The 23,487-nt window shown below is 36.4% G+C and overlaps 1 pseudogene; it reads left to right on the forward strand.

Moving 5' to 3' along the window:
- The window catches only part of LOC123946304, a 98,368-nt pseudogene extending 85,890 nt beyond the window's left edge, over positions 1–12,478 (forward strand).
- The last annotated feature ends 11,009 nt before the right edge of the window (positions 12,479–23,487 follow it).

A 23,487-nucleotide genomic window follows, 5' to 3' on the forward strand; every position in this document is an offset into this window, starting at 1 on the left:
ATTATCCAGTCTTATTTTCTCATTAATCAAATGAAGGCTTTTTATAGTAAAATCTGTCTGGTATCTTGCCTGTCTAATATTTTGTGCTATAAATTATCATTACATTCCTTTATGTTGAATTTAGGTAAACAAGTGATTGAAATCTATGGTCCCAAATTAGATAACACAGAGGTGAAACATGATTTTCTCTAGTCCGGACTCTAACCCTTACTTTGGGGATGATATATCAGACCTCTCCCACATAGTATGTGGATTATTACAGGAGTCAAACGAAATAAGTGGAAGTGCTTTGAATACTGTAAAATCCTATGCAAATGAGAAGTATTTTAAAGCTCTGGTTCAATGGTAGGATTTTTACCGTTGAGAAATTCCTATTTGTCTAATACAAGCTCCTGACTACTGAAGGTATTATATCACTTCACTTAAGGTTAGATACCTCCAAGTCACAGAAACTAAAAGAAAAATTAATTTTAAAAGATATGGAGTAGCTCACAGAATCAGTAGAAAAGCTACACTCTCAAGGGTGTCTAGGCAGCCAAAACTGGTAGGTAGGTTCATCAGTGCCCTGAGTAAAATGGATAGACTCTAATAATGTTTTCTACCATTTTATTACATCACTCAAGATTCAAGATCAAAATCTAAGATTCCTGTAGTCTTGCCTAGGGGAGGACAGAGGTCCTTGTTGGCCAGTCAGCCACTTCCCTTTTGAGGAAAGGCTGATCTTCCATTGTATGCAATCTTGGTGAGCCCTTAACCGTTGGCTGAGGTTTTATAATCCCCATTACACAGATTTAAAAAGTGAGGGCCCATATGATTTACCCCTAAGTGCTTATAGCTAATGGATGGCAGAGTTTAAACCTATATTCCTTGTCACCGTGTAATATTGTATCTACTCAGAAAAAAAATTAAGCTAATTCTTTAGATTACGTTGATTGCTTGCCATTTAGAAGTAAATTGACTATAGAAATTAGGTGTTTGTCATCATTTACATAGTGACTGCCATTACAGAAGATCTGTAGTTTAATTGCTCAGATTTGAAGTTCTGCCTTTTATTAGTATAATTTATGATATCTCAGTTTTATGTCTTCTCCAACATTCAGAGCATTGCACAGGATATTCTACCAAAGGTAATTGTAGGGCAGTGATCAGTGTGCTTGGAAAGGAAGTTCATTAGTTGTTTAATCAGAGTCACTGATTCATTTCATAGAGCAGGACCAGTCGCCGTCTTGGTCTGCTTTTTGGCTGATTGATAGTATTGTAATGGTAACTCTAATCTTTGGAGTCCTAATGAACTCTGTCAACAAGGGAGTATCAAAAAGCATTATATCACTTGGTAATTCAGCTTTATATCCGTGATAGCCCTGTTTGGAATAGACCTCTCAAATCTGAAAACAATCATATTCAAAGATAAGAGGGAGAATTATTAACATATGAAGGTGCTGGAAAAAATGAGATCAAAATAGTTACTGCATTTTATGAAATAGAAACAGAATAGAAATTTGACACCTCTTGGCTTTCTGCGTGGAGAAATATAATGGCACAAAACCGTTTTAACATCCATTTCCTGCTTTTTATATATGATTGTGTCTGACAGTATATTGACTTCAAGTCATGTTCTCTTACTTTATGAGTATGAGTCTAACAGAGGTTGTGATGAGAATTTTTTTTTCTTTCTACAAGGTGATTTGGTAGATACAAATTTGTCTACTGCCTTGAGACAGAATTGATTTATAGATGGCTCTTGTTACTTAAGGACAGGTGGTTTGGGAAGAAGGCCATTGAAAGTCAATCTATGTAGAAAGGGAGCAGAATTTCCTGAGTGGGAGGGGGGAAGGTTGATTGGGACTTCATTTCGATAAAACGAACATTTATGTTATTAGTTTTATCTAATAGATGACAGAATCTAGGTTAAAACATCAGTTAATAAATTGAATCTCAAAAAGAGTGAACCAAATGCTGAATATTGCTGTGGGACATACATTTTATGACAGTCTATGATAAAATGATGTGATATTCTTCATTTCATGTTTAACTTTTCTAGTAGATTTAAAAGGTTTTTTGAAAGAATATTCAAATGCTTCATTCATTTTCTCGAGACACTCCTTTGATACTGAAATCATTCTCTTATGAGACGCTCACCTAGTTGTCATTCTTGTCAATTTTCTTTTCTTCCACAGTGAGTGGGTCTAGCTCTTGTTAGATCTTCATCTGTCAGTGCTTTGTATATGATTGGGGGAAGTTTCAGGGCCTCCTGTCATCCTCCTCCTTTGCCAAGATTATGCCTTCTCTCTGCAGTCTGCATTTTTCCAGTATTGACATTCAACATTGAGTTGACAAGATGAATGGGGTAGACTCTGGTGTTAAGCAGGGAGCGCTGACAGTGGGGTCAGATAATTAGTGACTAGATTCCTATTATAGTGATTTTTTGCCTCCTCATAGCTGCAAAGAATCAGTAATGAACCCTTCCATAACATATTAAGAGAACTTAACATAAAAAGATTTACCTTTCAAATAATCCAGATGTGGTTTAGCAATAGTATTTTCATTGGGTCTTTTTCAGAGGTGGGGCTTTGTTCTATTGTTGCAGTGCTTCATAAATCATTTTAATGTTTGAAGACACACTGGAAATTAGAAAAGGGGCCATAAAATAAATCCACACGCTCCTGTCTTTTCTGGGTGTTGTCATTTTCTGAAAGCATACTTTGTCACCTAACTTGTGTCCACCTATGGAAATTCATCATATTCCACATTAAATTAAATTACATTCAATTCTGTAATGGCACTTTGAATTTACTAGTCTTTCATGTATGCTGACTATATAATTCACACCTGACTATACCTCCAATTCATTGAATCAAAATTATTCAGCTTCTTAACAAATTAGATTCTGAATTTTCACCATTTTCTGGCTGGATCTTGACCATGAGACACCCACAGTGGGAAGAGGAGCCATTGGTGAGGAGGGTTGCCAATATGGACTGCCACTGGGTCCTGGCTTTAGTGACTGAAGTCATGGTTTGCTCCATCCATTTCAGACTGATCTTTTCACCCTATCAGAAGGTGATACTGAAATGGTGTACTTTGTAAGTCTGACAAAGAAAATCCCTAAAGAGTGATTGAAACCTGAAACCATGATATGGAGTGAACTATATAGTTAATGATAAACAAATAATCATACACACACAGCTATCTCTAAGAGTGTTAATTCAGGCCAGCTCTCATTTTGTTGCTACTCTGTTACTGCAGTGATCACACTGCATTTAATTCTATGCTTTCATATCTGTTTCTTCCACTAGAATCTGGAACAGGGGTCAAGTCCCAAGCCTTTGCACCTGCTGGGACCAAGGTGAAGGAGGAGGGATGAGATAGGTTTCCACAGACTGGACTAGAAAGAGAAGCTTTTGGAAGGAGAGGCACTGGATGAGTAGATTCCCACCCATGGTGCAGTTATTAATGGGTGGTTACTTCTCCCCTTGAACGGCCACTCAGCCCCCCTTTCCTGATTTAATAAAAGTGGTCAGGATTAGAACCATCCATGGAACGTCCTTGCTGGGGCTTTGTTGTATTTAGTTATATATATATATATATATATATATATATATATATATATATATACTTCATCACAGGTGTGATTTTACATGATAAATGTTGCTTCTTAAAGGGAAATGCATGTTAAAAAGGATAAATCATCTAGATGAAAAAAGTACATTATTTTGGTTATTTTTTAAGGGATTGCTGAGACAGCAAAAGTCTGAATCATATGGGTAAACACATTATTTAAAAATATCTGTACTGGGGCGCCTAGGTGGCTCAGTGGGTTAAAGCCTCTGCCTTCGGCTCATGTCATGGTCTCAGGGTTGTGGGATCGAGCCCCACACCGGGCTCTGCTCAGCAGGGAGCCTGCTTCCCCCCTCTCTCTCTGCTTGCCTCTCTGCCAGCTTGTGATCTCTCTCTGTCTGTGTCAAATAAATAAGTAAAATCTTTAAAAAAAATCTGTATTGAATATGTACATATACATATTACATTATGGGCAATAGCTTTCGGATAGTCCAAAATTAATGATTTATACAAGCCCTCTTATTTTTTTTAATACTTTATTTATTTGACAGAGAGAAATCACAACTAGGCAGGCAGAGAGAGAGGAGGAAGCAGGCTCCCTGCTGAGCAAAGAGCCTGATGCGGCGCTCGATCCCAGGACCCTGGGATCATGACCTGAGCCGAAGGCAGAGGCTTTAACCCACTGAGCCACCCAGGCGCCCCCCTCTTACTTTTTAAAATAATTCTTTATACCTTGCCTTCAAATGTTCGTTTATGACTCTATGATATATCACTGTACTGTTAAAATAGCTTATTTTAATGGGCAATATTTTTTTCACAGACACATGAAATTCCATCTTTGTAAAAGTATTTCTATAGGGTTTTTCCCATAGTGAAATAATCTGCCGCCTTCAACATCTATTTGGTGACCCATGAAAGACTGTACAAAACTGATCTAACCAAACATCTTTCCCTTTCTTTTATTTTCCTTCCTCCTGTCCTCCCACCATATTTCTTTCCTCCTTCCTTCCTTCCTTCCTTCCTTCCTTCCTTCCTCCCTTCCTCCTATTCTTCCTCCCTCCTGTCTCCCTCTCTCCCTCTTGCTTCCTAAAACTTTACAGAGAAGCCTACTTGCTAGAGATTTATACCAGGAAAAAATGTTTAACACATTGTTTGGCATGTTATAGAAATGTTAAAACCCTGACTTTAGTATTCATCTAGAGAAAAGTGTTTATCATACATGATTGTTCAATGACTAAATATGGAATTGCCAAAGAACAGATTTCTAGATTTAAAAATTAGCATCAATTTTCAAAATGAAGATAAAACACTAACTAGGTTATGTAACATTACTTAGGTATAATTGAATATTCACCAGTGATGAAATATACCAGAGGTGACCATGTGGTATATTTGCGACCATGGTAACACGATCAATGCCTATCTACCCTGGGACTAGGAAGCAGTCAGGACTACCTCAGGCAGAGACCTGTACTCACCTCTATCTCCCTGTCAGCAGGGTTGCCATAGGATCACTTGAGCACCTGGAATCAGGTACTCAAAGCCTCCAAGGCAATTTTACTTAGAGTGTTCCACATGCATCAGCATTTACTGGAATGACGTGGGACCTACCCCAGCTTTACTCAGTTTCAATCTCCGAAGGTAGGACCAGGGAACCTGGGAATTTCAAGAAGCATATCAGGTGTGTCTCCCAAACTCTAACCTTTGAGACCCATTGCCCTAGAGGCTTTGCTGTCTTCTGATGATCTGCCTGGCTTGTTTTACTGCTTTGACATTTTTTATATTCTAGTTCACTTGCCTGACGTTGTCATTTTGATAGACTTTAGTGCTCCTGACTCTTACCTAGTAATCTGATGTTCATAGCCATACTATATTTCAATTTCTTCCGTGAATTTTATAGCTTGACTTCTTTATTTCTAACCCCAGAAGCTCTCCTGGGATTTCTAGGTAAATGAAAAAAAATTGCATGTAATTTCGAAATATCATACATTTCATTTACTTTAAAGATAAAGTCATGAGGGTTTTGTTTTGTTTTCCTTTGTTTTAGCTACAGAGAAAGGTAGATTTATCATGTAAGCAAGGGGAAAATAACACAACATTATTTTAAAAGAGACGCTTATTAAGTGTCTACTTGTACAGGGGATGGATTTGAAGTGAGAGGCATATCATGACTATACAGACGATGGTATATACACTTGGTCAAATTTTTAATATTTCTAACATTGTACGTCTCTGTAGTTAAGAGATTCTTACTGATTTCTAGTTGCCATTGTCCTAGTAATAATGCACAGATTCAATCATGGTAAATCAAGGGCACAATGGTTCTTCTTGACCATTTACAGCTTATACACATGGTATAAAGAGAAATGCTATAGGCCATTCATTTAGAAGGAGTTTTTTTAGACAAATGTGTATGTTCAACACAGATTCCTTTAAGTGTGTAAGCAGTCCTCTGGGATTTATTTAATGGACATTTCATGTGACAGTAGTAGTTTACTATTATCTAATACTATTACTATTCTACTCTGGTAGAAGATGGTAAAGGTACCTAATGTACTGATTCTTAAAGCTGGCTGTTAAATATTAAAGACATATCATTACAGGGATAGAAACGTCTTGGTAGGATTTAGTAAAATATAATAGGAGTGATGTTATGTTTATATTGTGAGATATACTTTAAAAGATAACAAGATTGTTGGGCTCGATGTCATTACCCCACAAAGTTTCATTAATAGATTATTAAACAGATGCTTTGGGCTGTTTTTGAAAAGAAGTGTTTTACCTCACAGAGGTCAATTAATATTATTCTGGTTTTTGATCAGGAGCTAGGAGCTAATGGGAACTTATGGTAATGACTTAAACATAATGTAGTTTTTAAAGATTTTTTAAAAATTGTATTTATTTGAAAGAGAAAGAGAGCACAAGTGGAGGGACAGGGACAGGGAGAGGCAGGCTGAGCCTGACCGAGGGCTCCATTCCAGGACCTTGGGATCATGACCTGAGCTGAAAAGAGACAGTTAACCAACTGAGCCACTCAGGTGCCCCCAAACATAATGTATTTGTAATATTAGTAAGGGGTTTGAGAGTTTGCTATGATACCAATCTAGATTAAATCAAAAGTCAAACTCAGCATACAATAGAGGAAAATGATCCAGAGGCGTTTGTTGACTAATGGAGCACTTGGAATTAGCTGTAAGATGGGATTGCCATAAATGTGTTAATCCAATCTTATAGAATCAAGATATATGTTGTAGGTCTCTGGAGAAATACTGATATCACGACATGATTTATTCACCAGCTTGCATCTGGGTGGTCGTGTTCACTTCTGGAGATGTTCCGTATTGAGGGAGACCCTCACAAACTGGAGAAGGTTCAGAAGAGATCTTCAGGGATCTTGCAGATCTTTCCATAGTTTGGCTATTGTGGACATTACTGCTGTAGACATTTGGGTGCATGTACCCCTTCAGATTACTACATTTGTATCGTTAGGGTAAATAGCCAGGAGTGAGAGTGCTAAGTCATAGGGTAGCTCTATTTTAAACCTTTTGAGGAACCTCTATACTGTTTTCCAGAGTGGCTGCACCAACTTGCATTCCCACCAACAGTGTAGGAGGGTTCCCCTTTCTCCCCATCCTCTTCAACATCTATTGTTTCCTGACTTGTTAATTTTAGCCATTCTCATTGGTATGGTATGGTATCTTACTGTGGTTTTGATTTGTATGTCCCTGATGCCGAGCGATGTTGAGTTCTTTTTCATGTGTCTGATGGCCATCTGGATGTCTTCTTTGCAGAAATGTCTGTTCATGTCTTCTGCCCATTTCTTGATTGGATTATTTGTTCTTTGGGTGTTGAGTTTGGTAAGTTCTTTATAGATTTTAGGTACTAGTCCTTTATCAGATATGTCATTTTCAGATATCTTCTCCCATTCTGTCAGTTGTCTTCTGGTTTTGTTGACTGTTTCCTTTGCTGTGCAAAAGCTTTTGATCTTGATGAAATCCCAATAGTTCATTTTTTCCCTCACTTGCCTTGCCTTTGCTGATGTTTCTAGGAAGAAGTTGCTGCGGCTGAGGTTGAAGAGGTTTTGCTACCTGTGTTCTTCTCAAAGATTTTGATGGATTTCTGTCTCACAATGAGGTATTCCATCCATTTTGAGTCTGTTTTTGTGTGTGGTGTAAGTAAATGATCCAGCTTCATCCCTCTGCATGTGGCAGTCCAATTTCCCCAACACCATTTGTTGAAGAGACTGTCTTTTTTCCATTAAACGTTGTTTCCTGCCTTGTCAAAGATTAGTTGACCATAGAGTTGAGGATCCATTTCTGGGCTCTCTATTCTGTTCCATTGACCTATGTGTCTGTTTTTCTGCCAGTCCCATACTGTCTTGATGATTATAGGTTTGTAATAGAGCTTGAAGTCCAGAATTGTGATTCTGCCAACTTTAGTTTTCTTTTCAACATTCCTCTAGCTATTTGGGGTCTTTTCTGGTTCCATATAAATTTTAAGATTATTTATTCCATTTCTTTGAAAAAAAATTGATGGTATTTTGATAGAAAATGCATTAAATGTGTAGATTTCTATAGGTAGGTAGCATGAACATATTCACAATATTTGTTTTTCCAACCCATGCGCATGGAACACTTTTCCATTTCTTTTTGTCTTCCTCAATTTCTTTCATGAATACATTATAGTTTTCTGAGCACAGATTCCTTGCCTCTTTGGTTAGGTTTATTCCTAGGTGTCTTATGGTTTTGGGTGCAATTGTAAATGGGATTGACTCTTTAATTTCTCTTTCTTCTGTCTTGTTGTTGGTGTATAGAAATGCAACTGATTTCTGTGCACTGATTTTATATCCCGACACTTTACTGAATTCCTGTATGAGTTCTAGCAGTTTTGGAGTGGAGTCTTTTGGGTTTTCCACATAAAGTATCCTATCTGCAAAGACTCAAGAGTTTCACTTCTTCTTTACCTATTAGGATGCCTTTAATTTCTTTTTCCTGTCTGATTATTGAGGTTAGTACTTCTGGTATTATGTTTAATAGCAGTGGTGATAGTGGACATCCCTTCTGTGTTCTTGACCTTAGAGAAAAAGTTCTGTTTTTCTCTGAGAACGGATATTGAGAATGGATATTTGCTGTGAGTTTTCCATAGATGGCTTTGATGATATTGAGGTATGTACCCTCTATCCCTACACTGTGGACAGTTATGATCAAGAAAGGATGCTGTACTTTGTCAGACGCTTTTTCAGCATCTATTAAAAGTATCATATGGTTCATGTTCTTTCTTTTATTAATGTATCACATTGATTGATTTGCAGATGTTGAACCAACCCTGCAGCTGAAGAATAAATCCCACGTGGTTGTGGTGAATAATCCTTTTAATGTACTGTTGGTTCCGATTGGCTAGTATTTTGGTGAGATATTTTGCATCCATGTTCATCAAGGATATTGGTCTATAATTCTTTTTGATGGGGTCTCTGTCTGGTTTTGGGATCAAGGTAATGCTGGTTTCATAAAATGAGTTTGGAAGTTTTCCTTCCATTTCTGTTTTTTGGAATAGTTTCAGGAAACTAAATTCTTCTTTAAATGCTTGGTAGACATCCTTAGAAGCCATCTGGCCCTGGGCTCTTGTTAGCTGGGAGATTTTTTTTTTTAAATGACTGCTTCAGTCTCCTTACTGGTTATGGGTATGTTCAGGTTTTCTGTTTCTTCCTGGTTTAGTTGTGGTAGTTTATATGTCTCTAGGAATTCATCCATTTCTTCCAGATTGTCAAATTTGCTGGTGAATAGTTGCTCATAATATGTTCTTATAATTGTTTGTATTTCTTTGGTGTTGGTTGTGATCTCTCCTCTTTCATTCGTGTTTTTATTTATTTGGGTCCTTTCTCTTTTCTTTTTGATAAGTCTGGCCAGGAGTTTATCAATCTTATTAGTTCTTTCAAAGAACCAGCTCCTAGTTTTGTTGACTTGTTCTACTGTTTTTTTTTGTTTGTTTGTTTGTTTGTTTGTTTTAGTTTCCATTTCATTGATTTCTGCTCTGATCTTTATGATTTCTCTTCGCCTGCTGGGTTTAGGCTTTCTTTACTGTTCTTTCTCCAGCTCCTTTAGGTGTAGGGTTAGGTTGTGTCCTTGAGACCTTTCTTGTTTCTTGAGAAGAGTTGTATTGCTATATACTTTCCTATCAGGACTCCCTTTGTTGTTTCCCAAGGATTTAGAACAGTTGTGTTTTCATTTTCATTTGTTTCCATGATTTTTTTTAAATTCTTTAATTTCCTGGTTGACCCATTCATTCTTTAGCATTATTCTCTTTAGCCTCTATGTATTTGAGTTTTTTTTTTTCCAACTTTCCTCTTGTAGTTGAGTTCTAGTTTCAAAGAATTGTGGCCTGAAAATATGTGGGGAATGATCCCAATCTTTTGATGCCAGTTGAGACCTGATTTGTGGCCCAGGATGTGATCTATTCTGTAGAATGTTCCATGTGCACTAGAGAAGTATGTGTAATCTGTTATTCTGGGATGGAATGTTCTAAATATAACTGTGATTTCCATATGTCCAGTGTGTCATTTAAAGGCTTCATTTCCTTGTTGATCTTTTCCTTAGATGATCTGTCCATTTCAGTGAAGGGTTGTTAAAGTTGCCTACTATTATTTTATTATTATCGATATGTTTCTTTGATTTTGTTATTAATTGGTGTATATAATTGGCTGCTCCCATGTTAGGGGCATAGATATTTAAAATTGTTAGATCTTTTTGGACAGACCTTGTAAGTAAGATATAGTGTCCTTCCTCATCTCTTACTATAGTCTTTGGCTTAAAATCTAATTTATCTGATGTAGGGATTGCTATGCCAGCTTTCTTTTGATGTCCATTAGCATGGTAACTTGTTTTACACCCCCTCCTGACTTTAAATCTGGAGGTGTCTTTAGGTCTCAAATGAGTTTCTTGGAGACAGCATAACGATGGGTCTTTTCATTCTTGTTCTTTTCTTTTTTTTTTAATCCATTCTGATACCCTGTGTCTTTTGACTGGGGCATTTAGCCTACTTACATTCAGAGTAACTATTGCAAGCTATACATTTAGTGCCCTACTATTGCCTGTAAGGTTACGGTTACTGTATGTTGTCTTTGTTCCTTTCTGGTCTGTTACTTTTAGGATCTGTCTTTGATTAGAGGACCCCTTTCAATATTTCCTGTAGGGCTGGTTTGGTGATTGCAAATTCTTTTAGTCTTTGTCCTGGAAGCTTTTTATCTCTCCTTCTATTTTCAGTGACAGCCTAACTGGATATAGTATTCTTGATTGCATATTTTCCTCATTATATTGCTCTGATTATATCATGCCAGTCCTTTTGGCATGATCTCTGTAGCTTGGTCTGCTTCCAATCTAATATTTTTACTGTTGGAGTTTACCGACCTCTTGTCCTGGGCTGCTTTCAGGATTTTCCCTTTGTCACTGGGAATTGGGAGTTTTACTATTAGATGATAGGGTGTGGGCCTATTTTTATTGATTTTTTAATTTTTTTAATATATTTTTATTTTTTTTATAAACATATTTTTTATCCCTAGGGGTACGGGTCTGTGAATCACCAGGTTTACACACTTCACAGCACTCACCATAGCACATACCCTCCCCAATGTCCATAACCCCACCCCTCTCTCCCAACTCCCTTCCCCCCTATTTTTATTGATTTTGAGGTGGCTTCTCTGTGCCTCCTGGATTTTGGTGCTTGTACCTTTGCCCAATTAGGGAAATTAATTCTCTGCTATAATTTGTTCCAAAATACCTTCTGCCTCTCTCTTTCTTTCTTCTTCTGGGATCCCAATAATCCCAATATTATTTCATTTTATGGTATCATTTATCTCTCAAATTCTGCCCTTGTGGTTCAGTAGTTGTTTGTCTTTTTCTCAGCTTCTTTATTCTCTATCATTTGGTCTTCTAAATCACTTAATTCTCTCTTCTGCCTCATTTATCCTAGAAGTAAGAGCCTCCATTTTTTTATTACACCTCATTAAATTCTTCTTCGATTTCAACTTAGTTAGATTTTCATTCTTGTATTCCTCCAGAAAGGGCTTTTTTTCTCCAGAAAGGGATTCTCTGAGGTCTTCCATGCTTTTTTCAAGCCAAGCTAGCACCTTGATAATCATCATTCTGAACTGTAGTTCTGAGATATTATTAATGTTTGTATCGTAGATCCCTAGGCACCGGTACTGCCTCTTGTTCTCTCTCTCTCTCTCTCTCTTTTTTTTTTGTGGTGAGTTTTTCCACCTTGTCATTTTTTCCAGATAAAAAAGATGTTCTCTCGAACAAAGGGTGGCAGTGATCCCAGAAAATTATATACTAACCAAGTCAGAAGAGACCCAAAACTGGGAGGAAAACAAAGGAGGAAAAAAGGAAAAAAGAAAAAATTTATATATATTAGACTGGTGAATAGAACAGACAAAATAACGGTAAATATGATGAAGGGATGGAATATGACTGTAAAGCTGAAAATTTAAAAAGATTCTAAAACAGGAAATGATAAATTCTTTGAAAAAGGAGGAAAAAAAGAGGAAAGAATGTGATCAGGCTGGAGACTAGAACAAAGACATGTGCTAGATTTAGGGTATATTTTGATCTATTAGAAGAATCTGTGTTCCAAAATTTTAAAGAAAAAAAACCTGTCTGTATCCAAAAAATAAAGTTAAATACAATGAAGGGATAGAATATGAGTATAACAATGAAAATTTAAAAAGATTTTTTAAAAGGTATTGATAAGATAAAATAGTTAAAAAACGTTAAAATAAGATGGAGGAAATTTTTACAAATAGAAAAAGGAAAAAACAAAATTTAAAAAGTTAACTTTCAAAGACTAAAGAATCATGGTAAAAAAGTCATGAATTCTATGTGTTGCTTTCCCCTAGCTCTGGAGTTCTGCAGTTCTTATTGAGTAGAGGACTTATTCTTGGCTAGATGTTCTTATACATCTACTGGGGGAGGGGCCTGTTGCCATGATTCTCAGATGTCCTTGCCTGAGGTGGAACTGCACCACCCTTGCCAGGGGCCAGGCTAAGTAATCTGCTCGTGTTTGCTTTCGGGAGCTTTTGTTTCCTGAACACTTTCTGTATAGCTTTGGAGAACCAGAATGAAGATGGTGGTCTCTCAATCTCTGGCCCTGGAGGAGCTGAGTGCTTGGGGGCTCTACTGCTCAGTGCACCCCCAGAGAAAAGCAGTTAATCCCTCTGTCTCCCTGGTCTCTGGCTGTACTCCAAGCTCACCCATCCTGTGACTGAGTTTTTCTATCTCTGTGGAATGGCCCCATTTGGAGTCTCCAAACCCAGCTGATTCCAGCACTGTGCTCCTATGCAGCTCCTCTTGGAGGAAGAAGGGTTTTCTCCCCTGATCTGCCCCTTGTGGGGTTCCTGCTTGGAGAGTTGTGGCCCAACTATGCCTCGGATCATGGTTTAAGGTAACCCTGAGCTTAGTTCTCCCTCCTTGGCTCTGTCTCTGCAGCCGGCTTTCCCTGCTCTATACCTGGGAGCTTTGCAACACTCAGACACCCCTGGTCTTTTTTTTTTGACCCTGTGGGTGCTGAGACCATACTATCCCCACGAGTGATCTCCCCACCCCCACCCCCCTACCCCTTAGCCTCTACAATGACATCCCTCAGTGGAGTGGACTTCTAAAAGTTCCTTTTTTGTGCTCTGCTGCTCCCTCTCTTGCTGGGAGCTGGCGCTTCCCCCCCAGTCTGTCTTCCCATCTGTTGCCTCAGATTCACTTCTCTGCACGTTCTACCTTTTGGAAAGTGGTCTGTTTTCTCTTCTTAGAATTACTGGTCGTCTTCTCCTTGATCTCCGGTTGAATTTGTAGGTATTCAGAATGGTTTGATGACTCTCTAGCTGAATTCCTGGGACCTGATGATATTTAAGTCTTTTACTTCTCCCCCATCTTGCTCCTCCCTTGCAGCTCCCATTTAATTAGATAAAAACTTAGCTTCTTTGCTTTACTTTTTTGGGCTACCATGAGAAATAATGTAACGTGACATATTTTGTACGTTTTGTAAAATTGTTATCAATAAAACCGCTTTCATAACATTGTATAGGTCCTTGTGCAAGAATCAATGTGATGTTTCCTTATTTCCATTTTTAATAGTATTCTATCGTAATTTTTTTCTGAGGTAGGGATAGTACTTAAGTAAGAAATCATTGCCACTGAAATTGGGATTTATATTCGAATTTGATGACAGTTTTTACTTAATTATCACATGAGGAAGGATATGAAATTGTATAAATTTTTGATAGATCTCTAATTATATGTCCACCTTTATGATGAAAGACGAGAAAAAGGGAAATGTCTTAAATCTAAAATATTTTGTAATGGATGGTCACCAGAGGGGAGGTGAGTCCGGGGGAAGGGTGAAAGAGGTGAGGGGGATTAAGAATACACTTATCGTGATGGGCACTGAATAAGGTATGGACTTGCTGAGTCACTATATTATACACCTGAAACTACTATAACACTGTTTGGTAACTCTCCTGGAATTAAAATTAATTTTTTTTTAAATTTAAGTTAAATATAAAAACAAAAAATAAAATACGTGTGTAGGGATGCCTGGGTGTCTCACTCATTTAAGCACCTGCCTTCAGCTCAGGTCATGATCCCAGGGTCCTGGGATTGAGCCTCCTTCTCCCTCTGCCTGTTGCTCCCCCTGTTTGTGCTCTCTCTGTCTCTCTCTCTCTCTCTCTCTGACAAATAAATAAATAAGATCTTTAATAAAATAAAGTTAGTAAAAAATAAAAAATAAATAAAATGTGTTTGTAATGCAGATACTCAGCACAATCACATTCTCTTAACTTCCCATTTGGGAAATTTCTTACTGACATGTATGAGTTATCACTGTAATTTAAATTTTTATAATCAGATAAACCATATCAATGATTACTGTGGAAATATGAAATTTACAATTCGTGGTCTGATTTTTAGATATCAAAAACAAAAATAAAAGCATTGAGTTGAAAAAGAATCAGAAATTTATCCCTAGATTTAAAGACCAGACATATTGAAAACAGAGCATGCTTACCAGCTATCTACTGAAAACTTTTTTTGTTTTTTTTTTTGTTTTTTGTTTTTTGTTTTGTCTAACTCAGTGCATTAGCTGTGATAGTTTAGGATGTAGAAACAAATACACTGCCACATTTATAATGGCTCAAAGGACAGACTTTTAATCAGCTCACACAACAGTCCAATGCTTGTACTCTGCTTCATTGGGCAGCTTTCCTCTGTTCATGATTCAGGTTCTTTCCATCTGTGTCTCCTCTCAGTGGTTAGTTCTTGTGTGAAGACTTAGTTTTGTCACTAGTCATCTGAGCTTAGCATGCACTCAGTGAAGGCTTATTTAAGGAACAAGTGTGCCTATGCTAACTTTTACCTTGGGTTAAAGCTGTATGGAAGGTTGCTCTCTTTAAATGGTTTTTTTTCTTTAATTTCTTCTTTTTCTTCTCTCCATCCAAGGAGTGGATAAATAAGTTGATACCCGTTGAAAATTTAGAGAATTTAATGTACTTTGTGATATATCCGTGGAGCTCTTTTCCCATACCAGGGGAAGAGAGGAGGGGGAGAGAAGTGTTAGAGACATGAATTTTATGCATCAGTTTGAAATCATCTCCTTGTAAAAGAGCATCGGTAACATGTATCATCCATGCTTATATATGCCTACATGTGTAAGAAAGCTAAAAGAAGACCCAGAGTCTCCTAACCACAGTTGTATCTGCTGAGACTGATGAGGAGGAGTCTGGGAGGGAAAGAGACCTCCATCCAGTGTATAAATATTTATGGTGTTTCAACTTTTATTCTGTCCGTATATTGTATCTTGAAATAAAAACAGACTTTTAATGAGAAAAAGAATTACACACAAACGTTTCTGTTAAGTAATCAGACATTATCTCTCTCTCTCTTTTTCTTTTTTTTTAACCTAGGGATCCAAGATCGCCAACACCTGCACTGAGATGCTAATGTGTGGCGTCTTGCTGAAAATTTCTTCTGGAAATATTCAAGAACGGGTGTTTTTTCTTTTTGATCATCTTCTGGTGTATTACAAAAGGAAACACAGGTAAGGTGATAAACAGGTACTACTTCAGAAATAACTTATTAACCTTGGAAAATATTTTTTGAGAAAAAAGAAATTATCAGTCTCACAGTTTCAACCTTTTCCTCTGTGCTCCCGGGAACTCAGGATCTCCTCAGTAAAATTCACGTACTCTTAGCCTGTTTTCTGATTCTTCTCGTTACCTTCTTGTAAAACCTGACTGAAATGTGACAGTCGTTCAATAACACTACCTTCCCAGGAAGCTTTTGGAGGAAAAAATTTTTTCTGTTGCTACCCGACATGCCTCAGGCTCTGTAGGAAAGGTGAATATGTCTTCCGTGTTTCCCAGTGCTGTTTCCCAGTCATTTCCTCCCCTTCCTTGGAAATATTTTCCTTGATTGCCCCATCTAGTATAGCCTCCCGGCAATTTTATATCGATACCTAGAAAATTCTTGCTAATAGTTCCTTCATTATTTATTTATTTGTTGCCACCTTTGCTGGATTAGATGGTAAAGTCAATGAGAATACTGGTCTTGCTACTTATTCTGTGCTATTTCCCCAGAGACTGGACCTGCCATGTACCATGTAATAGACACTCAAGAGGTATTTGTTGAATAAGTGAATAAATGAATGAATAAGTGAATGAATGAAACCCATGCAAGTTCCTGGTATAGCTTAGTTATCATTAGTTTAAGTAATTTAATGTAGCAGTGTTACTGATGTATGTTATTTTTTTTAAAGTAGGGATATAATTTTTTCTTCAGGAGGTACTTAATATATAGGATGTTTCCTTGAACTCCTGGTGAAACATTTTACAGATTATTTAAGCAAAATAATAAAGCTGAACTTAATTGGGAAATTTCCTGAGCCTTTCTTTACTTCTTCCTAACCATATCTAGGATACATTATTTTCAGTTGAAAGGTACTAAAAGGCTTCCTGAAATTTAAAGGTGAAACAGATGGGTTGAGGATGCTGGGTTTGCATGAGTGTTTATTCTAGGTTCAGAAATGAGGACAGTGTAACCAAAGATTTTTGGTAACATGAAAATGAGAAACTCAAAAACTGCCTGATTTCTGAGGCAAGTTTAAGGGAAGTCATTCTTCATCTTTTGAAATGGGATTTCCTAAGTCAATGAACAAGATGTCAAGAGCAAGTTCTCTGAGCTGGCAGCTGTATTGATGACATGGGAGTTCTGCCTCTTGGATTATAGTATCAGAATGCCCTAGCAGGAGACATGAGTGCAAAAATACAGTGATGCTGAGAAAGCATAGAACTACCCATGTGTCTTGCTGAAAGGGAACAGGTTTGGGTTAAAGTCAAAAGATAGTTATGGGCTGCCTGGGTGGTGCAGTTGGTTAAGTGTCTAACTCCTGGTTTCGACTCCGGTTATGATCTCAGGTTTGTGAGATTGAGCCCCATATCAGGCTCCGCATCAAATTGGTGTCAGCTTGAGTTTCTCTCTCTCTCACTCTGCCCTTTCCCAATCTCACACATGCTCTCTCTCTTTAAAATAAAGAAATAATAAATCTTTCAAAAAAAGATAGTTGTTGTTAATCCCTGCCTTAATGAGCTTTTTTTTTTTTTAAAGATGCTTTTTACCACATATGAAAATGAATTGACTATTTTTTTACTATGCTCTTCTAAATTCTTTGTATTTTGCAGCAAGATTGGGACTCATAGAAATACGTTTCAGGAAGATGTAGAAAAGGCTGTTAATTTTACTTGTATATAACTCATTAAAATATTATAACGTGCTTCAAGTTGTTTAGGTACAATTGTTTTTATCCAGCTTTATTGAGGACTAGTTGACAAGTAACATTGTAATATATTTTAATTGTACTACATGTTGATTTGATATACATCATGAAAGGATTTTACCTATGAAGTCAATTAACACATCCATCTAGGTGCAATTATTAAAGGCATCCATTTGAGAATGAGTTTTTTAAAATTACAATTGATCTCATACATGCCCGCTTTCAAGTGCAAAGCTTTTGCAAGATTAGCCATGTACAGTGATGATATCATTTATGGTCTTATGACTTTCCTTTTTAAATTGGTAAACAACAGAAAAGATTTTGTAAAATTAAATCCTGAAGGTTTTTTTTTATTATTTTGAGAGAGAGAGAGAGAGATAGTGAGCAGTAGGAGGGGCAAAGGGAGAGGGAGAGAAGCAGACTCTCCCCGTTGAAGTGCAGAGCCTGACATGGGGCTTAGTCCCAGGACCCTGAGATCATGACCTGAGCCAACATCAAGAGTTGGACGCTTAACTGACTGAACCATCCAGGTGCCCCTAAAATCCTAGTTTTTGAGCAAATATCCTTAATGGGTATATAATATGGACAAAATGCATAGTGACTAGAAATGGAAATACTGCATAAAAATGATTGTCTATTCACTTCCCGAATTGGAGTAGTAAGAAGATACCATCTAGTCCCTTCATTTTAGGATACTTCATCACCTTAATCAAGTATTATTGAAGCTCTAAAGATTATTTAGTGAGTATGAGTAAACTGAACATTTTCCACATTTCCACAATATTTTAACTGCAAAACCTGGGGACTTGATGAATTGAATTCTAGATTTACATTCACAAAAGACAAGAGTGCTGATTAGGAATCTCAGCTCTGGAATTTACTAATGCTATTAATCTCAGGAGAAACTAGTATTTAAAAAAATGATGTATAATAGTTAATACATAAAGCATGATATGGCTTAGTTTGGCTTGTTAATGAGCTCTATAAGTATGATAACGTATTTTGCTTTCTGCAATTTATATTTTGTATACAATATAGTTTGTAAATTATTTATCCATATGTATAGGAATAGTTTATTCATTTAACTGTTGCATAATACTCCATTGGTTGAATATTATCACAATTATATTGATAAAAACTTAATTACTCACTCTCCCATCAGTGGACTTTAGGTTTTTATTTGTTTGTTTTAGTTTTTCTGCCATTATGAATGTTCCTGCAGTGTGTGTCTGATGACCACTAAAACAATTAATTAGAAGGGAAATCAGAAAATTGGGATATCAAATATTCTCCATTAAAACATAGAGCAAAATTATTTTCAAAGCAGAAGCTTTTCAGTTGATACACTTTAATAGAACCACCTTCTGAAGGGAACGAAGATCTCTCTTTTTAAGCCAAGTGTTAACAATATTGATCAGACACTTAGTGGAATTTCATACTGAGTGTTACTATCTATGGGTCAAGAGAAATTTAAAAGCCTATACAGAACTCACAAGATCACAAAGTAAATTAATGCTTTGGAAAATAGACCCAGTGTTAGATTCCACACCATGATTCTTTGCCTGTGAATAAAACTTTTAAAAAAATGATTGAAGTATGATGTATCAACTTACAAGAAACTCTCTTTTGCAAGAGACCACAATAATATGTCCTACCTGGGAGAATATGCAATTATCTACATACTAAACTTCTCGGCATTCTTCTCTATCCTGGCTTTCTATGATGCCAACTTGCATACTATATGGCCTGAATCCGTAATTGGTAGCATTTATTTAGGGTTATTAGCAAAGGACATTTAGAGGTGACTTTCATAATGAACATAGGAGTGCAAGATGGTGAAGGCCTGGGCCGACAAACCCTAATCAGGTTAACTAATCTATTTAATTAGTTTCTTTTAGTAGGGATGAAGGACTAAGTTCTGATGAGGCTTTAGACAGATGACCTAGGAACATAGATTCTCTTTCAAGGAAGGAACTCAGACTGGGACAGCACCTTGTGACCCCTCCTTGCACCTACTCCTCCTGCTTCAGGGCTGATATCTAACTGCAAGGGTGGGGAGGAGAGGGACACTGAAGTTGGTGAATATTTATGCCTTCACTTTTGTCAGATGTGTCTGTACAACAAATGGAACAAATGAATAATTATTTCAGTATATTAAATTATTAGGCAGAATTTTGTCAATGAGTCAAATGGAATAGTTCAAGTTAATTGAAATCTTTTGAGTGACTAGGTATTCTGGAATCCTCCTGAATCATTTCTTAGAATCTTTCCTCTTTAATTAAAAATCCTGTTTTTAAAATAATCTCTCCTGAATGTTCAGTGATTCAACTACAAACACATTTAGCCACATAATACATTATTATAAATGTTCATCTATAAACCTGGATATTTTAACTTCGTGTTACATTTAAAGATTAAAGACCAGTCTTAGACACACTATACCAAAGTTCTGGAATGTTTGAGAGAGGAGGAAGCAGGCTCCCTGCCGAGCAGAGAGCCTAACACGGGGCTCCATCCCAGGACCCTGGGATCATGACCTGAGCTGAAGGCAGAGGCTTTAACCACTGAGCCCCCAGGCGCCCCCATGCTTAAAACTTTTGATGACAAGTTTAAATGTTCCCCCGCCTATTTGAATATATTATAAAAATACTAGGTATTTTTGCATACTGTAGGTATAAGTAAAATACTTTTCTAAGTAAAGGACTCCATCAGACACTGATCACAATGATTTAGCTCAAAACTTGCAGAAGAAATAATTGCGTTTGGAATGAGACTAAGCTTTTAGCCAGTGTGTAACTATTTAAATCTTTTGAAAAATAAACTTGATTACACTCTTACTTATAATGTTTTATAAATTGAATTACATCAGTTATATCTTAGAATACAAAAAAATAATGCAATAATGATATGACATGTAGAAATGTGAAAATTTGTTTGTTTTAATATATCGATGTTATCCATTACTGCTTATGTTGAAGGAAGATGGTTGCCATTGAATTTGTCTCCAAATTTCTATTCCTCCATTGTCTAGACCCAACTCTCATTTTGGTTAATTCTAATTTAATTATTCTTTGAAGATTCTTTCCGAGATATTAGTTTGAACATGATGCATAAAAAGTATCCAACTTAAGACCTACCTAGGAAAGCTGTTGAACTTTCTGCAGTTAACTTCCTTGGTAATTTTCATAGTATATGCTTAGACATTCATTCGGAAAGTAACAACAGGTCATTTATATTCTTTCTTAAGAACTAATTTATTTGTGTAGTTGGAGAGAGGGCAAAATGGTAACCTTTAGAAAATGTGATCTCTAGTGGTGTTAGGCAAACCACAAATTTCAATACAATGGTCAAATTTGAATTGAATAAGATGGAAATTTTTTATTCTTTAAGGTGTTCTTTAGTGTGAATTGATTTTCTTAAGGAAATATTTCAGCTGTCATTTTCAATATAAATATTTTAGACCATTTAAAGATATTAAACTCGTTGAGTTTTTTAAATTAAATTTTGCTTATTAGAGAAAATTTGGAAATAACAGAGAAAAAATTGAAAATACTAGGTAATTTCATCACCTAAAAAGAAGTAAATGAGAATTTTTAAAATTTCCATTTTCTTTTTATGCATAGATTTTTAAAATGCTGGGGTGCCTGGGTGGCTCAGTAGGTTAAAGCCTCTGCCTTCGGCTCAGGTCATGATCTCAGGGTCCTGGGATCGAGCCCTGCATCGGGCTCTCTGCTCAGCAGGGAGCCTGCTTCCCTTCCTCTCTCTCTGCCTGCCTCTATGCCTGCTTGTGATCTCTGTCTGTCAAATATATAAATAAAAAATCTTTAAAAAAAATAAAATGCTTAAAAACATGAACCTCTATAGTTTTGTATCCTCTTTTCAGTAAAGTAGAATCATTTTTTGAATTTTAGTCATCTTTGTCTTCATGTCTTATCATCCACATAAGATATATTTATTGTTACTTAATCATCAATAAAATAGACAAACCATAATTACCTTTACAACCATGCTACTGTAGTATAAGCGCTATTGAATACTTTCTTAATAAAAAAGTAGCATAACTTTACAATGTTGAAAAGACTGCCAAGAAATATTAGTTCCTTCTTGATACAGTTAAATTTTCAATGTTATTAATTTAAAGGAGTGTTCCTGGGAATTGAAAAAAGGTCAGTGGGGTCACTTCTAGTTTTAAAAGGAAAAATCTGTTACAACCTTTAAAAATTTTTTTTTTGCCATAAATAATGTCAAATGATTTTGGATGCCAGAAAATCTTCTTATGTTATTTGATAGAATCAAAGATTTATTCCAAAAAGTATTTTTTTTCAGCATTAATTATTAATAATGTGAGTAAATTCTGATTTTTTAAAATTTCTCCTAGAAATTTATGCATTCACACCATTGATCATCAGGATAAGGGTTAAATACATTGTTTTGATATCAGTTTCTTGATGTTTTGAATAAATTTTTTGGCAGTTTCTTCTATTTCCTAGCTTGAGTATACAGTACGTGGCTAGCTTTCATCTCATTAAAACTCACACTATTGAAAAGATACCAGTATTTCCACTGAGAGTTATAGTAGTATCAGTTTTTGAAAAACCTCATCTCTTTATGTAAAACTATGCTGAGTTAAGAGTGAGGAATTTGCAAACTGTATAGCTTCAAAGTAATTAGTTAGTTGTTCAGGGCTGCCCCTTGGATTTTTCTCTTTTTGGAAAAAACATCGGTGCCTGGAGACAGTTCAGTTTGGATATTCTACATTTAATGAATGACAATTTTAATTCCATTCCTTTTTAACACTTCCTGTAGAATTATATTGTAGATCCATTGAAGTTTGCAAATTCCTGCATATGGCATTAATAAATTATTCTTTCATTAAAAATATTTTTAAATTTCTACTAAGGAAAAGCACTGTTGGGCTTTTCTGTGTTTTGTTTTAGGATTTAATTTATTAGAGAAAGAGAGAGGGAGAGAGAGAGCATGGAGGAGAGGGGCAGAGGGAGACACAGACTCCCTACTGAGCAGGGAGCCTGCCGTGGGCTAATGGGGCTGGATCCCAGGACTCGGATCATGACCTGAGCTGAAGGCAGATGCTTAACCAATTGAGCCACCCACACACCCCTTCCATGCTCTCTATGTTACTGTTCTTAATAAATAAGTTGAATTTGGGGCGCCTGGGTGGCTCAGTGGGTTAAGCTGCTGCCTTCGGCTCAGGTCATGATCTCGGGATCCTGGGATCGAGCCCCACATTGGGCTCTCTGCTCAGCAGGGAGCCTGCTTCCCTGTCTCTCTCTCTCTCTCTGCCTGCCTCTCTGTCTACTTGTGATCTCTCTGTCAAATAAATAAGAAAATAATTTCTTTACCAAAAAATAAATAAATAAATAAATAATTTGAATTCAAATTTACTTTTTGGAATGAAGTTATTAAAAATGTGCTGTGACTGAAATTATGAAGCCATTTTTATATCACTAATTCTTATTTTGAAATAAGTGGTAATTTGGTAACGGATATCATTGTGATATTTATACATTTTGAGGCCTGTTGTATGTATGTATGCATTCATGATTACACATGTTTAAAATTATTTATGATTTTTAAAATTAGTGATAGAAAGTGGCTAGCACATAAACTTTAAAAAGGAACATTATCCTTTCAATTTATTTATTTATAAAGATTTTATCTATTTGAGAAAGCAAATAGATATATATATATATATATTTTTTTTTTTTTTTTAACCAAGAAATGGATATATAGGCTAAGAAGTAGACAAAGCGAGATAGGATTCCTGGTTTTGATGCTGAGCAAACAACTTTGGACCAATGACGAATCCTCTTTAAGTCTTTTTATCCATAAAACGAAGAGGACAGTACCCTCTCATTCAAAGGGTTGCTTTGAGAATATATCCAAAATTCTAAGCACAGAATATGCCTGCCTTCAAGAAATAGCGTTCACGTAAATAATCATAGGTGAAAGAAAGAGGTGAACTAGAAACAAACTGATGGTTATCAAAGGGGAGGAAGGTGAAGGGATGGGTAAAATCAGTGATGGGGATGAAGGAGGCACTTGCAATGAGGCACTGGGTATTGTATGAAAGTGTTGAATCACTATATTGTACACCTGAAA

This window comes from Meles meles, chromosome 1, assembly GCF_922984935.1.
Source record: "Meles meles chromosome 1, mMelMel3.1 paternal haplotype, whole genome shotgun sequence".
NCBI lineage: Eukaryota > Metazoa > Chordata > Mammalia > Carnivora > Mustelidae > Meles > Meles meles.